The sequence below is a fragment of the Syngnathus leptorhynchus genome, unplaced genomic scaffold, assembly GCF_054491065.1.
Source record: "Syngnathus leptorhynchus isolate UIUO unplaced genomic scaffold, UIUO_Slep HiC_scaffold_99, whole genome shotgun sequence".
Taxonomy (NCBI): Eukaryota; Metazoa; Chordata; class Actinopteri; order Syngnathiformes; family Syngnathidae; genus Syngnathus; species Syngnathus leptorhynchus.
Genome location: NW_028232066.1, coordinates 1 through 13,333, shown reverse-complemented (window position 1 = coordinate 13,333; position 13,333 = coordinate 1).

The following is a 13,333-nucleotide window of genomic DNA, read 5'->3' as shown; positions in this document are numbered from 1 at the left end:
CGTTTTCTGAAATGCCGCTCTCCCGTCACTCTGGTTAAAGTGTTATGAAAAAAAAGGCTGTTGGGGGCTAGGGAGTATCGAGTTGATCATTATACATGAAGAAATAACCAATTTCATCGTTTGGTTTATGTTTTACACGCGTTTTAAATTTTATTGCCGAAATCGCTTTTTCTCGCCGAGATAAGCACGTTTTCTGAAATGCCGCTCTCCCGTCACTCTGGTTAAAGTGTTATGAAAAAAAAGGCTGTTGGGGGCTAGGGAGTATCGAGTTGATCATTATACATGAAGAAATAACCAATTTCATCGTTTGGTTTATGTTTTACACGCGTTTTAAATTTTATTGCCGAAATCGCTTTTTCTCGCCGAGATAAGCACGTTTTCTGAAATGCCGCTCTCCCGTCACTCTGGTTAAAGTGTTATGAAAAAAAAGGCTGTTGGGGGCTAGGGAGTATCGAGTTGATCATTATACATGAAGAAATAACCAATTTCATCGTTTGGTTTATGTTTTACACGCGTTTTAAATTTTATTGCCGAAATCGCTTTTTCTCGCCGAGATAAGCACGTTTTCTGAAATGCCGCTCTCCCGTCACTCTGGTTAAAGTGTTATGAAAAAAAAGGCTGTTGGGGGCTAGGGAGTATCGAGTTGATCATTATACATGAAGAAATAACCAATTTCATCGTTTGGTTTATGTTTTACACGCGTTTTAAATTTTATTGCCGAAATCGCTTTTTCTCGCCGAGATAAGCACGTTTTCTGAAATGCCGCTCTCCCGTCACTCTGGTTAAAGTGTTATGAAAAAAAAGGCTGTTGGGGGCTAGGGAGTATCGAGTTGATCATTATACATGAAGAAATAACCAATTTCATCGTTTGGTTTATGTTTTACACGCGTTTTAAATTTTATTGCCGAAATCGCTTTTTCTCGCCGAGATAAGCACGTTTTCTGAAATGCCGCTCTCCCGTCACTCTGGTTAAAGTGTTATGAAAAAAAAGGCTGTTGGGGGCTAGGGAGTATCGAGTTGATCATTATACATGAAGAAATAACCAATTTCATCGTTTGGTTTATGTTTTACACGCGTTTTAAATTTTATTGCCGAAATCGCTTTTTCTCGCCGAGATAAGCACGTTTTCTGAAATGCCGCTCTCCCGTCACTCTGGTTAAAGTGTTATGAAAAAAAAGGCTGTTGGGGGCTAGGGAGTATCGAGTTGATCATTATACATGAAGAAATAACCAATTTCATCGTTTGGTTTATGTTTTACACGCGTTTTAAATTTTATTGCCGAAATCGCTTTTTCTCGCCGAGATAAGCACGTTTTCTGAAATGCCGCTCTCCCGTCACTCTGGTTAAAGTGTTATGAAAAAAAAGGCTGTTGGGGGCTAGGGAGTATCGAGTTGATCATTATACATGAAGAAATAACCAATTTCATCGTTTGGTTTATGTTTTACACGCGTTTTAAATTTTATTGCCGAAATCGCTTTTTCTCGCCGAGATAAGCACGTTTTCTGAAATGCCGCTCTCCCGTCACTCTGGTTAAAGTGTTATGAAAAAAAAGGCTGTTGGGGGCTAGGGAGTATCGAGTCGATCATTATACATGAAGAAATAACCAATTTCATCGTTTGGTTTATGTTTTACACGCGTTTTAAATTTTATTGCCGAAATCGCTTTTTCTCGCCGAGATAAGCACGTTTTCTGAAATGCCGCTCTCCCGTCACTCTGGTTAAAGTGTTATGAAAAAAAAGGCTGTTGGGGGCTAGGGAGTATCGAGTCGATCATTATACATGAAGAAATAACCAATTTCATCGTTTGGTTTATGTTTTACACGCGTTTTAAATTTTATTGCCGAAATCGCTTTTTCTCGCCGAGATAAGCACGTTTTCTGAAATGCCGCTCTCCCGTCACTCTGGTTAAAGTGTTATGAAAAAAAAGGCTGTTGGGGGCTAGGGAGTATCGAGTTGATCATTATACATGAAGAAATAACCAATTTCATCGTTTGGTTTATGTTTTACACGCGTTTTAAATTTTATTGCCGAAATCGCTTTTTCTCGCCGAGATAAGCACGTTTTCTGAAATGCCGCTCTCCCGTCACTCTGGTTAAAGTGTTATGAAAAAAAAGGCTGTTGGGGGCTAGGGAGTATCGAGTTGATCATTATACATGAAGAAATAACCAATTTCATCGTTTGGTTTATGTTTTACACGCGTTTTAAATTTTATTGCCGAAATCGCTTTTTCTCGCCGAGATAAGCACGTTTTCTGAAATGCCGCTCTCCCGTCACTCTGGTTAAAGTGTTATGAAAAAAAAGGCTGTTGGGGGCTAGGGAGTATCGAGTTGATCATTATACATGAAGAAATAACCAATTTCATCGTTTGGTTTATGTTTTACACGCGTTTTAAATTTTATTGCCGAAATCGCTTTTTCTCGCCGAGATAAGCACGTTTTCTGAAATGCCGCTCTCCCGTCACTCTGGTTAAAGTGTTATGAAAAAAAAGGCTGTTGGGGGCTAGGGAGTATCGAGTTGATCATTATACATGAAGAAATAACCAATTTCATCGTTTGGTTTATGTTTTACACGCGTTTTAAATTTTATTGCCGAAATCGCTTTTTCTCGCCGAGATAAGCACGTTTTCTGAAATGCCGCTCTCCCGTCACTCTGGTTAAAGTGTTATGAAAAAAAAGGCTGTTGGGGGCTAGGGAGTATCGAGTTGATCATTATACATGAAGAAATAACCAATTTCATCGTTTGGTTTATGTTTTACACGCGTTTTAAATTTTATTGCCGAAATCGCTTTTTCTCGCCGAGATAAGCACGTTTTCTGAAATGCCGCTCTCCCGTCACTCTGGTTAAAGTGTTATGAAAAAAAAGGCTGTTGGGGGCTAGGGAGTATCGAGTTGATCATTATACATGAAGAAATAACCAATTTCATCGTTTGGTTTATGTTTTACACGCGTTTTAAATTTTATTGCCGAAATCGCTTTTTCTCGCCGAGATAAGCACGTTTTCTGAAATGCCGCTCTCCCGTCACTCTGGTTAAAGTGTTATGAAAAAAAAGGCTGTTGGGGGCTAGGGAGTATCGAGTTGATCATTATACATGAAGAAATAACCAATTTCATCGTTTGGTTTATGTTTTACACGCGTTTTAAATTTTATTGCCGAAATCGCTTTTTCTCGCCGAGATAAGCACGTTTTCTGAAATGCCGCTCTCCCGTCACTCTGGTTAAAGTGTTATGAAAAAAAAGGCTGTTGGGGGCTAGGGAGTATCGAGTTGATCATTATACATGAAGAAATAACCAATTTCATCGTTTGGTTTATGTTTTACACGCGTTTTAAATTTTATTGCCGAAATCGCTTTTTCTCGCCGAGATAAGCACGTTTTCTGAAATGCCGCTCTCCCGTCACTCTGGTTAAAGTGTTATGAAAAAAAAGGCTGTTGGGGGCTAGGGAGTATCGAGTTGATCATTATACATGAAGAAATAACCAATTTCATCGTTTGGTTTATGTTTTACACGCGTTTTAAATTTTATTGCCGAAATCGCTTTTTCTCGCCGAGATAAGCACGTTTTCTGAAATGCCGCTCTCCCGTCACTCTGGTTAAAGTGTTATGAAAAAAAAGGCTGTTGGGGGCTAGGGAGTATCGAGTTGATCATTATACATGAAGAAATAACCAATTTCATCGTTTGGTTTATGTTTTACACGCGTTTTAAATTTTATTGCCGAAATCGCTTTTTCTCGCCGAGATAAGCACGTTTTCTGAAATGCCGCTCTCCCGTCACTCTGGTTAAAGTGTTATGAAAAAAAAGGCTGTTGGGGGCTAGGGAGTATCGAGTTGATCATTATACATGAAGAAATAACCAATTTCATCGTTTGGTTTATGTTTTACACGCGTTTTAAATTTTATTGCCGAAATCGCTTTTTCTCGCCGAGATAAGCACGTTTTCTGAAATGCCGCTCTCCCGTCACTCTGGTTAAAGTGTTATGAAAAAAAAGGCTGTTGGGGGCTAGGGAGTATCGAGTTGATCATTATACATGAAGAAATAACCAATTTCATCGTTTGGTTTATGTTTTACACGCGTTTTAAATTTTATTGCCGAAATCGCTTTTTCTCGCCGAGATAAGCACGTTTTCTGAAATGCCGCTCTCCCGTCACTCTGGTTAAAGTGTTATGAAAAAAAAGGCTGTTGGGGGCTAGGGAGTATCGAGTTGATCATTATACATGAAGAAATAACCAATTTCATCGTTTGGTTTATGTTTTACACGCGTTTTAAATTTTATTGCCGAAATCGCTTTTTCTCGCCGAGATAAGCACGTTTTCTGAAATGCCGCTCTCCCGTCACTCTGGTTAAAGTGTTATGAAAAAAAAGGCTGTTGGGGGCTAGGGAGTATCGAGTTGATCATTATACATGAAGAAATAACCAATTTCATCGTTTGGTTTATGTTTTACACGCGTTTTAAATTTTATTGCCGAAATCGCTTTTTCTCGCCGAGATAAGCACGTTTTCTGAAATGCCGCTCTCCCGTCACTCTGGTTAAAGTGTTATGAAAAAAAAGGCTGTTGGGGGCTAGGGAGTATCGAGTTGATCATTATACATGAAGAAATAACCAATTTCATCGTTTGGTTTATGTTTTACACGCGTTTTAAATTTTATTGCCGAAATCGCTTTTTCTCGCCGAGATAAGCACGTTTTCTGAAATGCCGCTCTCCCGTCACTCTGGTTAAAGTGTTATGAAAAAAAAGGCTGTTGGGGGCTAGGGAGTATCGAGTTGATCATTATACATGAAGAAATAACCAATTTCATCGTTTGGTTTATGTTTTACACGCGTTTTAAATTTTATTGCCGAAATCGCTTTTTCTCGCCGAGATAAGCACGTTTTCTGAAATGCCGCTCTCCCGTCACTCTGGTCTAAAGTGTTATGAAAAAAAAGGCTGTTGGGGGCTAGGGAGTATCGAGTTGATCATTATACATGAAGAAATAACCAATTTCATCGTTTGGTTTATGTTTTACACGCGTTTTAAATTTTATTGCCGAAATCGCTTTTTCTCGCCGAGATAAGCACGTTTTCTGAAATGCCGCTCTCCCGTCACTCTGGTTAAAGTGTTATGAAAAAAAAGGCTGTTGGGGGCTAGGGAGTATCGAGTTGATCATTATACATGAAGAAATAACCAATTTCATCGTTTGGTTTATGTTTTACACGCGTTTTAAATTTTATTGCCGAAATCGCTTTTTCTCGCCGAGATAAGCACGTTTTCTGAAATGCCGCTCTCCCGTCACTCTGGTTAAAGTGTTATGAAAAAAAAGGCTGTTGGGGGCTAGGGAGTATCGAGTTGATCATTATACATGAAGAAATAACCAATTTCATCGTTTGGTTTATGTTTTACACGCGTTTTAAATTTTATTGCCGAAATCGCTTTTTCTCGCCGAGATAAGCACGTTTTCTGAAATGCCGCTCTCCCGTCACTCTGGTTAAAGTGTTATGAAAAAAAAGGCTGTTGGGGGCTAGGGAGTATCGAGTTGATCATTATACATGAAGAAATAACCAATTTCATCGTTTGGTTTATGTTTTACACGCGTTTTAAATTTTATTGCCGAAATCGCTTTTTCTCGCCGAGATAAGCACGTTTTCTGAAATGCCGCTCTCCCGTCACTCTGGTTAAAGTGTTATGAAAAAAAAGGCTGTTGGGGGCTAGGGAGTATCGAGTTGATCATTATACATGAAGAAATAACCAATTTCATCGTTTGGTTTATGTTTTACACGCGTTTTAAATTTTATTGCCGAAATCGCTTTTTCTCGCCGAGATAAGCACGTTTTCTGAAATGCCGCTCTCCCGTCACTCTGGTTAAAGTGTTATGAAAAAAAAGGCTGTTGGGGGCTAGGGAGTATCGAGTTGATCATTATACATGAAGAAATAACCAATTTCATCGTTTGGTTTATGTTTTACACGCGTTTTAAATTTTATTGCCGAAATCGCTTTTTCTCGCCGAGATAAGCACGTTTTCTGAAATGCCGCTCTCCCGTCACTCTGGTTAAAGTGTTATGAAAAAAAAGGCTGTTGGGGGCTAGGGAGTATCGAGTTGATCATTATACATGAAGAAATAACCAATTTCATCGTTTGGTTTATGTTTTACACGCGTTTTAAATTTTATTGCCGAAATCGCTTTTTCTCGCCGAGATAAGCACGTTTTCTGAAATGCCGCTCTCCCGTCACTCTGGTTAAAGTGTTATGAAAAAAAAGGCTGTTGGGGGCTAGGGAGTATCGAGTTGATCATTATACATGAAGAAATAACCAATTTCATCGTTTGGTTTATGTTTTACACGCGTTTTAAATTTTATTGCCGAAATCGCTTTTTCTCGCCGAGATAAGCACGTTTTCTGAAATGCCGCTCTCCCGTCACTCTGGTTAAAGTGTTATGAAAAAAAAGGCTGTTGGGGGCTAGGGAGTATCGAGTTGATCATTATACATGAAGAAATAACCAATTTCATCGTTTGGTTTATGTTTTACACGCGTTTTAAATTTTATTGCCGAAATCGCTTTTTCTCGCCGAGATAAGCACGTTTTCTGAAATGCCGCTCTCCCGTCACTCTGGTTAAAGTGTTATGAAAAAAAAGGCTGTTGGGGGCTAGGGAGTATCGAGTTGATCATTATACATGAAGAAATAACCAATTTCATCGTTTGGTTTATGTTTTACACGCGTTTTAAATTTTATTGCCGAAATCGCTTTTTCTCGCCGAGATAAGCACGTTTTCTGAAATGCCGCTCTCCCGTCACTCTGGTTAAAGTGTTATGAAAAAAAAGGCTGTTGGGGGCTAGGGAGTATCGAGTTGATCATTATACATGAAGAAATAACCAATTTCATCGTTTGGTTTATGTTTTACACGCGTTTTAAATTTTATTGCCGAAATCGCTTTTTCTCGCCGAGATAAGCACGTTTTCTGAAATGCCGCTCTCCCGTCACTCTGGTTAAAGTGTTATGAAAAAAAAGGCTGTTGGGGGCTAGGGAGTATCGAGTTGATCATTATACATGAAGAAATAACCAATTTCATCGTTTGGTTTATGTTTTACACGCGTTTTAAATTTTATTGCCGAAATCGCTTTTTCTCGCCGAGATAAGCACGTTTTCTGAAATGCCGCTCTCCCGTCACTCTGGTTAAAGTGTTATGAAAAAAAAGGCTGTTGGGGGCTAGGGAGTATCGAGTTGATCATTATACATGAAGAAATAACCAATTTCATCGTTTGGTTTATGTTTTACACGCGTTTTAAATTTTATTGCCGAAATCGCTTTTTCTCGCCGAGATAAGCACGTTTTCTGAAATGCCGCTCTCCCGTCACTCTGGTTAAAGTGTTATGAAAAAAAAGGCTGTTGGGGGCTAGGGAGTATCGAGTTGATCATTATACATGAAGAAATAACCAATTTCATCGTTTGGTTTATGTTTTACACGCGTTTTAAATTTTATTGCCGAAATCGCTTTTTCTCGCCGAGATAAGCACGTTTTCTGAAATGCCGCTCTCCCGTCACTCTGGTTAAAGTGTTATGAAAAAAAAGGCTGTTGGGGGCTAGGGAGTATCGAGTTGATCATTATACATGAAGAAATAACCAATTTCATCGTTTGGTTTATGTTTTACACGCGTTTTAAATTTTATTGCCGAAATCGCTTTTTCTCGCCGAGATAAGCACGTTTTCTGAAATGCCGCTCTCCCGTCACTCTGGTTAAAGTGTTATGAAAAAAAAGGCTGTTGGGGGCTAGGGAGTATCGAGTTGATCATTATACATGAAGAAATAACCAATTTCATCGTTTGGTTTATGTTTTACACGCGTTTTAAATTTTATTGCCGAAATCGCTTTTTCTCGCCGAGATAAGCACGTTTTCTGAAATGCCGCTCTCCCGTCACTCTGGTTAAAGTGTTATGAAAAAAAAGGCTGTTGGGGGCTAGGGAGTATCGAGTTGATCATTATACATGAAGAAATAACCAATTTCATCGTTTGGTTTATGTTTTACACGCGTTTTAAATTTTATTGCCGAAATCGCTTTTTCTCGCCGAGATAAGCACGTTTTCTGAAATGCCGCTCTCCCGTCACTCTGGTTAAAGTGTTATGAAAAAAAAGGCTGTTGGGGGCTAGGGAGTATCGAGTTGATCATTATACATGAAGAAATAACCAATTTCATCGTTTGGTTTATGTTTTACACGCGTTTTAAATTTTATTGCCGAAATCGCTTTTTCTCGCCGAGATAAGCACGTTTTCTGAAATGCCGCTCTCCCGTCACTCTGGTTAAAGTGTTATGAAAAAAAAGGCTGTTGGGGGCTAGGGAGTATCGAGTTGATCATTATACATGAAGAAATAACCAATTTCATCGTTTGGTTTATGTTTTACACGCGTTTTAAATTTTATTGCCGAAATCGCTTTTTCTCGCCGAGATAAGCACGTTTTCTGAAATGCCGCTCTCCCGTCACTCTGGTTAAAGTGTTATGAAAAAAAAGGCTGTTGGGGGCTAGGGAGTATCGAGTTGATCATTATACATGAAGAAATAACCAATTTCATCGTTTGGTTTATGTTTTACACGCGTTTTAAATTTTATTGCCGAAATCGCTTTTTCTCGCCGAGATAAGCACGTTTTCTGAAATGCCGCTCTCCCGTCACTCTGGTTAAAGTGTTATGAAAAAAAAGGCTGTTGGGGGCTAGGGAGTATCGAGTTGATCATTATACATGAAGAAATAACCAATTTCATCGTTTGGTTTATGTTTTACACGCGTTTTAAATTTTATTGCCGAAATCGCTTTTTCTCGCCGAGATAAGCACGTTTTCTGAAATGCCGCTCTCCCGTCACTCTGGTTAAAGTGTTATGAAAAAAAAGGCTGTTGGGGGCTAGGGAGTATCGAGTTGATCATTATACATGAAGAAATAACCAATTTCATCGTTTGGTTTATGTTTTACACGCGTTTTAAATTTTATTGCCGAAATCGCTTTTTCTCGCCGAGATAAGCACGTTTTCTGAAATGCCGCTCTCCCGTCACTCTGGTTAAAGTGTTATGAAAAAAAAGGCTGTTGGGGGCTAGGGAGTATCGAGTTGATCATTATACATGAAGAAATAACCAATTTCATCGTTTGGTTTATGTTTTACACGCGTTTTAAATTTTATTGCCGAAATCGCTTTTTCTCGCCGAGATAAGCACGTTTTCTGAAATGCCGCTCTCCCGTCACTCTGGTTAAAGTGTTATGAAAAAAAAGGCTGTTGGGGGCTAGGGAGTATCGAGTTGATCATTATACATGAAGAAATAACCAATTTCATCGTTTGGTTTATGTTTTACACGCGTTTTAAATTTTATTGCCGAAATCGCTTTTTCTCGCCGAGATAAGCACGTTTTCTGAAATGCCGCTCTCCCGTCACTCTGGTTAAAGTGTTATGAAAAAAAAGGCTGTTGGGGGCTAGGGAGTATCGAGTTGATCATTATACATGAAGAAATAACCAATTTCATCGTTTGGTTTATGTTTTACACGCGTTTTAAATTTTATTGCCGAAATCGCTTTTTCTCGCCGAGATAAGCACGTTTTCTGAAATGCCGCTCTCCCGTCACTCTGGTTAAAGTGTTATGAAAAAAAAGGCTGTTGGGGGCTAGGGAGTATCGAGTTGATCATTATACATGAAGAAATAACCAATTTCATCGTTTGGTTTATGTTTTACACGCGTTTTAAATTTTATTGCCGAAATCGCTTTTTCTCGCCGAGATAAGCACGTTTTCTGAAATGCCGCTCTCCCGTCACTCTGGTTAAAGTGTTATGAAAAAAAAGGCTGTTGGGGGCTAGGGAGTATCGAGTTGATCATTATACATGAAGAAATAACCAATTTCATCGTTTGGTTTATGTTTTACACGCGTTTTAAATTTTATTGCCGAAATCGCTTTTTCTCGCCGAGATAAGCACGTTTTCTGAAATGCCGCTCTCCCGTCACTCTGGTTAAAGTGTTATGAAAAAAAAGGCTGTTGGGGGCTAGGGAGTATCGAGTTGATCATTATACATGAAGAAATAACCAATTTCATCGTTTGGTTTATGTTTTACACGCGTTTTAAATTTTATTGCCGAAATCGCTTTTTCTCGCCGAGATAAGCACGTTTTCTGAAATGCCGCTCTCCCGTCACTCTGGTTAAAGTGTTATGAAAAAAAAGGCTGTTGGGGGCTAGGGAGTATCGAGTTGATCATTATACATGAAGAAATAACCAATTTCATCGTTTGGTTTATGTTTTACACGCGTTTTAAATTTTATTGCCGAAATCGCTTTTTCTCGCCGAGATAAGCACGTTTTCTGAAATGCCGCTCTCCCGTCACTCTGGTTAAAGTGTTATGAAAAAAAAGGCTGTTGGGGGCTAGGGAGTATCGAGTTGATCATTATACATGAAGAAATAACCAATTTCATCGTTTGGTTTATGTTTTACACGCGTTTTAAATTTTATTGCCGAAATCGCTTTTTCTCGCCGAGATAAGCACGTTTTCTGAAATGCCGCTCTCCCGTCACTCTGGTTAAAGTGTTATGAAAAAAAAGGCTGTTGGGGGCTAGGGAGTATCGAGTTGATCATTATACATGAAGAAATAACCAATTTCATCGTTTGGTTTATGTTTTACACGCGTTTTAAATTTTATTGCCGAAATCGCTTTTTCTCGCCGAGATAAGCACGTTTTCTGAAATGCCGCTCTCCCGTCACTCTGGTTAAAGTGTTATGAAAAAAAAGGCTGTTGGGGGCTAGGGAGTATCGAGTTGATCATTATACATGAAGAAATAACCAATTTCATCGTTTGGTTTATGTTTTACACGCGTTTTAAATTTTATTGCCGAAATCGCTTTTTCTCGCCGAGATAAGCACGTTTTCTGAAATGCCGCTCTCCCGTCACTCTGGTTAAAGTGTTATGAAAAAAAAGGCTGTTGGGGGCTAGGGAGTATCGAGTTGATCATTATACATGAAGAAATAACCAATTTCATCGTTTGGTTTATGTTTTACACGCGTTTTAAATTTTATTGCCGAAATCGCTTTTTCTCGCCGAGATAAGCACGTTTTCTGAAATGCCGCTCTCCCGTCACTCTGGTTAAAGTGTTATGAAAAAAAAGGCTGTTGGGGGCTAGGGAGTATCGAGTTGATCATTATACATGAAGAAATAACCAATTTCATCGTTTGGTTTATGTTTTACACGCGTTTTAAATTTTATTGCCGAAATCGCTTTTTCTCGCCGAGATAAGCACGTTTTCTGAAATGCCGCTCTCCCGTCACTCTGGTTAAAGTGTTATGAAAAAAAAGGCTGTTGGGGGCTAGGGAGTATCGAGTTGATCATTATACATGAAGAAATAACCAATTTCATCGTTTGGTTTATGTTTTACACGCGTTTTAAATTTTATTGCCGAAATCGCTTTTTCTCGCCGAGATAAGCACGTTTTCTGAAATGCCGCTCTCCCGTCACTCTGGTTAAAGTGTTATGAAAAAAAAGGCTGTTGGGGGCTAGGGAGTATCGAGTTGATCATTATACATGAAGAAATAACCAATTTCATCGTTTGGTTTATGTTTTACACGCGTTTTAAATTTTATTGCCGAAATCGCTTTTTCTCGCCGAGATAAGCACGTTTTCTGAAATGCCGCTCTCCCGTCACTCTGGTTAAAGTGTTATGAAAAAAAAGGCTGTTGGGGGCTAGGGAGTATCGAGTTGATCATTATACATGAAGAAATAACCAATTTCATCGTTTGGTTTATGTTTTACACGCGTTTTAAATTTTATTGCCGAAATCGCTTTTTCTCGCCGAGATAAGCACGTTTTCTGAAATGCCGCTCTCCCGTCACTCTGGTTAAAGTGTTATGAAAAAAAAGGCTGTTGGGGGCTAGGGAGTATCGAGTTGATCATTATACATGAAGAAATAACCAATTTCATCGTTTGGTTTATGTTTTACACGCGTTTTAAATTTTATTGCCGAAATCGCTTTTTCTCGCCGAGATAAGCACGTTTTCTGAAATGCCGCTCTCCCGTCACTCTGGTTAAAGTGTTATGAAAAAAAAGGCTGTTGGGGGCTAGGGAGTATCGAGTTGATCATTATACATGAAGAAATAACCAATTTCATCGTTTGGTTTATGTTTTACACGCGTTTTAAATTTTATTGCCGAAATCGCTTTTTCTCGCCGAGATAAGCACGTTTTCTGAAATGCCGCTCTCCCGTCACTCTGGTTAAAGTGTTATGAAAAAAAAGGCTGTTGGGGGCTAGGGAGTATCGAGTTGATCATTATACATGAAGAAATAACCAATTTCATCGTTTGGTTTATGTTTTACACGCGTTTTAAATTTTATTGCCGAAATCGCTTTTTCTCGCCGAGATAAGCACGTTTTCTGAAATGCCGCTCTCCCGTCACTCTGGTTAAAGTGTTATGAAAAAAAAGGCTGTTGGGGGCTAGGGAGTATCGAGTTGATCATTATACATGAAGAAATAACCAATTTCATCGTTTGGTTTATGTTTTACACGCGTTTTAAATTTTATTGCCGAAATCGCTTTTTCTCGCCGAGATAAGCACGTTTTCTGAAATGCCGCTCTCCCGTCACTCTGGTTAAAGTGTTATGAAAAAAAAGGCTGTTGGGGGCTAGGGAGTATCGAGTTGATCATTATACATGAAGAAATAACCAATTTCATCGTTTGGTTTATGTTTTACACGCGTTTTAAATTTTATTGCCGAAATCGCTTTTTCTCGCCGAGATAAGCACGTTTTCTGAAATGCCGCTCTCCCGTCACTCTGGTTAAAGTGTTATGAAAAAAAAGGCTGTTGGGGGCTAGGGAGTATCGAGTTGATCATTATACATGAAGAAATAACCAATTTCATCGTTTGGTTTATGTTTTACACGCGTTTTAAATTTTATTGCCGAAATCGCTTTTTCTCGCCGAGATAAGCACGTTTTCTGAAATGCCGCTCTCCCGTCACTCTGGTTAAAGTGTTATGAAAAAAAAGGCTGTTGGGGGCTAGGGAGTATCGAGTTGATCATTATACATGAAGAAATAACCAATTTCATCGTTTGGTTTATGTTTTACACGCGTTTTAAATTTTATTGCCGAAATCGCTTTTTCTCGCCGAGATAAGCACGTTTTCTGAAATGCCGCTCTCCCGTCACTCTGGTTAAAGTGTTATGAAAAAAAAGGCTGTTGGGGGCTAGGGAGTATCGAGTTGATCATTATACATGAAGAAATAACCAATTTCATCGTTTGGTTTATGTTTTACACGCGTTTTAAATTTTATTGCCGAAATCGCTTTTTCTCGCCGAGATAAGCACGTTTTCTGAAATGCCGCTCTCCCGTCACTCTGGTTAAAGTGTTATGAAAAAAAA